This window comes from Sabethes cyaneus, chromosome 2 (assembly GCF_943734655.1).
Source record: "Sabethes cyaneus chromosome 2, idSabCyanKW18_F2, whole genome shotgun sequence".
Lineage (NCBI taxonomy): Eukaryota > Metazoa > Arthropoda > Insecta > Diptera > Culicidae > Sabethes > Sabethes cyaneus.
Genome location: NC_071354.1, coordinates 86,350,950 through 86,356,448, shown reverse-complemented (window position 1 = coordinate 86,356,448; position 5,499 = coordinate 86,350,950).

Genomic DNA, 5,499 nt, shown 5'->3' with positions numbered 1-5,499 from the left:
AAGTAAAGTGATTCCTTGCAATGTATGGGGAAAGGCTTTTCGGTTGAAGTAGATGAAAGGTGGGCAAAAAGAGACAACGAATATTGCTTTTTCTGATATTTAAAATTTAAAATAAATGTTTTTTAACACTTTGTAATCAATTTTTCAGCAATTATGTAAATATTTTGTTGTCACTCCAATGATTTAGGGTAAGTGACCGATTAATCAGAGGTCGCCTATTTTAATCAGTTCAAAATAAATGAGCTTAAAATGTAATATTTTGTTCATATATATATATATATATATATATATATATATATATATATATATATATATATATATATATATATATATATAGACAGACAGACAGACAGACAGACAGACAGAAATCCTTCTTTATAGGTATAGATATATATATATATATATATATATATATATATATATATATATATATATATATATATATATATATATATATATATATATATATATATATATATATATATATATATATATATATATCTATACCTATAAAGAAGGATTTCTGTCTGTCTGTCTGTCTGTCTGTCTGTCTGTCTGTCTGTCTGTCTGTCTGTCTGTCTGTCTGTCTGTCTGTCCTGTGTTCCTTATAGAATCAAAAACTACTGAACCAATCGGCGTGAAAATTTGCATGTAGAGGTTTTTGGGGCCAGGAAAGGTTTTAGTGATGGTTAGAGACCCCTCCCCCCACTAAGAGGGGGGGCTCCCATACAAATGAAACACAAATTTCTGCCTAACTCGAGAACTAATCAAGCAAATAGAACCAAATTTGGCATGTGGGTGTTTTCGGTGACAAGAATTTATTCTAGGGTAATTTGAGACCCCTTCCCTCTTTATAAGGGGAATTATAACTCCTCTCCCCTTTAAGAGGGGGGGTTTCCATACAAATTTCCTCATAATTCGAGAACTAATCAAGCAAATGGAACCAAATTTGGCATGTGAAAGTTTTCGAGGGCAAGAAAATTTTCTATGTTGAATTAGGACCCCTCCTCACTTTAAGAGGGGGGGCTCCTGTACAAATGAAATACCAATTTCCTCATAACTCGAGAACTAATCAAGCAAATGGAACCAAATTTGGCATGTGGGTGTTTTTGGAGACAAAATTTTTTTCTATGATGAATTGGGACCCCTCCCCACTTTAAGTGGGGGGGGCTCCTATACAAACGAAATACAAATTTCCTTATAACTCGAGAGCTAATCCAGCAAATGGAACCAAATTTGGCATGTAGGTGTTTTTGGAGGCAAGAATTTTTTCTATGATGAATAAGAACCTCTCTCCACTTTAGGAGGGGGGGGCTCCTATACAAATGAAATACAAATTTCCTCATAACTCGAGAACTAATCAAGCAAATAGAACCAAATTTGGCATGTGGGTGTTTTCGGTGACAAGAATTTATTCTATGGTAAATTGAGACCCCTCCCTCTTTATAAGGGGAATTGTAACTCCTCTCCCCTTTAAGAGGGGGGGCTTCCATACAAATTTCCTCATAACTCGAGAACTAATCAAGCAAATGGAACCAAATTTGGCATGTGAAGGTTTTCGAGGGCAGGAAAATTTTCTACGGTGAATTAGGACCCCTCCCCACTCTAAGAGAGGGGCCTCCTGTACAAATGAAATACAAATTTCCTCCTAACTCGAGAACTAATCAAGCAAATAGAACAACATTTGGCATGTGGGTGTTTTTTTTGGTGACAAGAATTTATTCTATGGTGAATTGAGACCCCTCCTCTCTTTATAAGAGGAATTATAACTCCTCTCCCCTTTAAGAGGGGGGGCTTCCATACAAATTTCCTCATAACTCGAGAACTAATCAAGGAAATGCAACCAAATTTGGCATGTGAAGGTTTTCGAGAGCAAGAAAATTTTCTATGGTGAATTAGGACCCCTCCCCACTTTAAGAGGAGGGGCTCCTGTACAAATGAAATACAAATTTCCTCATAACTCGAGAACTAATCAAGCGAATTGAACCAAATTTGGCATATGTGTGTTTTTGGAGACAATTTTTTTTTCAATGATGAATTGGGACCCCTCCCCACTTTAGGAGGGGGGGTCCTATACAAACGAAATACAAATTTCCTCATAACTCGAGAACTAATCCAGCAAATGGAACCAAATTTGGCGTGTAGGTGTTTTTGGAGGCAAGAATTTTTTCTGTGATGAATTAGGACCTCTTCCCACATTAGAAGGGGGGGCTCCAATACAAATGAAATACAAATTTCCCCATAACTCGAGAACTAATCAAGCAAATAGAACCAAATTCGGCATGTGGAGGTTTTTGGAGGCAAAAATATTTTCTACGGTGAATTAGGATCCTTCCACACTTCAAGAGGGGGGGCTTCTACACAAATGAAATACAAATTTCCTCATAATTCGAGAACTAATCAAGCAAATGGAACCATATTTGGCATGTGGGTGTTTTTGGAGGCAACCATTTTTCCCATTATGAATTAGGACTTCTTACCTTTTTAGGAGGGGGGGGGGGCTCCCATTCAAACGAAATACAAATTTGCTCATAACTTTAGAACTAATCAAGCAAATGGAACCAAATTTGGCATGTGAGAGTTTTAGATGGCAGAATTTTTTTTCTGTGGTGTATTACGACCCCTTTCCCTTTTAAGAGGGTGGGCTCCCATACAAATGAAATACAAATTTCCTTATAATTTGAGTACTAATCAAGCAAATGGAACCAAATTTAGCATGTAGGAGATTTTTGAGTCTTGAATTTATTTTATGATAGTTAGAGACCTCTCACCCCTGTGGTAGGGGGATATGGACTCTCATACAAATAAAACAGAAATTTTTGCGAAACTCAAAAACTAATCCAACTCGAGAAATTCGAGACTCTTCCATAAAACATTAATCAATAACAAGACCACAAAAACTATCTATAGTAACACTAGATCATTCAGGACGAGCCGGTCGCGAGTGTTGCCGGTGACCCGCCGTCGGAAGCGCCGCCCACTGGGGGGCTTGCAAAACTCGAGAAGTGACAAAGATCATCCGAGATTCATGATTTATGTACAACACAGGTTAATTTGTGGCAATACGAAGTTTGTCGGGTCAGCTAGTATACCTATAAAGAAGGATTTCTGTCTGTCTGTCTGTCTGTCTGTCTGTCTGTCTGTCCTGTGTTCCTGTGTTATAGAATCAAAAACTACTGAACCAATCGGCGTGAAAATTTGCATGTAGAGGTTTTTGGGGCCAGGAAAGGTTTTAGTGATGGTTAGAGACCCCTCCCCCCACTAAGAGGGGGGCTCCTGTACAAATGAAATACCAATTTCCTCATAACTCGAGAACTAATCAAGCAAATGGAACCAAATTTGGCATGTGTGTGTTTTTGGAGACAAAAATTTTTCCTATGATGAATTGGGACCCCTCCCCACTTTAAGTGGGGGGGGGGGGGGGGCTCCTATACAAACGAAATACAAATTTCCTTATAACTCGAGAGCTAATCCAGCAAATGGAACCAAATTTGGCATGTAGGTGTTTTTGGAGGCAAGAATTTTTTCTATGATGAATAAGAACCTCTCCCCACTTTAGGAGGGGGGGCTCCTATACAAATGAAATACAAATTTCCTCACAACTCGAGAACTAATCAAGCAAATGGAACCAAATTTGGCATGTGAAGGTTTTCGAGGGCAAGAAAATTTTCTACGGTGAATTAGGACCCCTCCCCACTCTAAGAGGGGGGGCTCCTGTACAAATGAAATACAAATTTCCTCCTAACTCGAGAACTAATCAAGCAAATAGAACAACATTTGGCATGTGGGTGTTTTTTTTGGTGACAAGAATTTATTCTATGGTGAATTGAGACCCCTCCCCTCTTTATAAGAGGAATTATAACTCCTCTCCCCTTTAAGAGGGGGGGCTTCCATACAAATTTCCTCATAACTCGAGAACTAATCAAGCAAATGCAAACAAATTTGGCATGTGAAGGTAGTTTCGAGAGCAAGAAAATTTTCTATGGTGAATTAGGACCCCTCCCCACTTTAAGAGGAGGGGCTCCTGTACAAATGAAATACAAATTTCCTCATAGCTCGAGAACTAATCAAGCGAATTGAACCAAATTTGGCATATGTGTGTTTTTGGAGACAATTTTTTTTTCAATGATGAATTGGGACCCCTCCCCACTTTAGGAGGGGGGGTCCTATACAAACGAAATACAAATTTCCTTATAACTCGAGAACTAATCCAGCAAATGGAACCAAATTTGGCGTGTAGGTGTTTTTGGAGGCAAGAATTTTTTCTGTGATGAATTAGGACCTCTTCCCACATTAGGAGGGGGGGGCTCCAATACAAATGAAATACAAATTTCCCCATAACTCGAGAACTAATCAAGCAAATAGAACCAAATTCGGCATGTGGAGGTTTTTGGAGGCAAAAATATTTTCTACGGTGAATTAGGATCCTTCCACACTTCAAGAGGGGAGGCTTCTACACAAATGAAATACAAATTTCCTCATAATTCGAGAACTAATCAAGCAAATGGAACCATATTTGGCATGTGGGTGTTTTTGGAGGCAACCATTTTTCCCATTATGAATTAGGACTTCTTACCTTTTTAGGAGGGGGGGGGGGGCTCCCATTCAAACGAAAAACAAATTTGCTCATAACTTTAGAACTAATCAAGCAAATGGAACCAAATTTGGCATGTGAGAGTTTTAGATGGCAGAATTTTTTTCTGTGGTGTATTACGACCCCTTTCCCTTTTAAGAGGGTGGGCTCCCATACAAATGAAATACAAATTTCCTTATAATTTGAGTACTAATCAAGCAAATGGAACCAAATTTAGCATGTAGGAGATTTTTGAGTCTTGAATTTATTTTATGATAGTTAGAGACCTCTCACCCCTGTGGTAGGGGGATATGGACTCTCATACAAATAAAACAGAAATTTTTGCGAAACTCAAAAACTAATCCAACTCGAGAAATTCGAGACTCTTCCATAAAACATTAATCAATAACAAGACCACAAAAACTATCTATAGTAACACTAGATCATTCAGGACGAGCCGGTCGCGAGTGTTGCCGGTGACCCGCCGTCGGAAGCGCCGCCCACTGGGGGGCTTGCAAAACTCGAGAAGTGACAAAGATCATCCGAGATTCATGATTTATGTACAACACAGGTTAATTTGTGGCAATACGAAGTTTGTCGGGTCAGCTAGTATATATATATATATATATATATATATATATATATATATATATATATATATATATATTTTTTTTTTTTTTTTTGTTTGATTATAGTCACTTTAACAGCTTGGATCATTCGTGATTTCTGCGGGGCTGGGAATTGAATCTGGGTCTTCGACGTGAGCCACATGGCCGGAAAAATGGCGTCTATGTGAGCATATCGGTGCTATCGATTCGGCCATGTTGGCTTCCGTACCGTTTCACCTTAGTTCCGTGCTAAATTTGACCTTTTGTCGCCTTTTGTCTGCTTTTCTATGGCTTTACAACGTAAAAACGGCAAGGTTT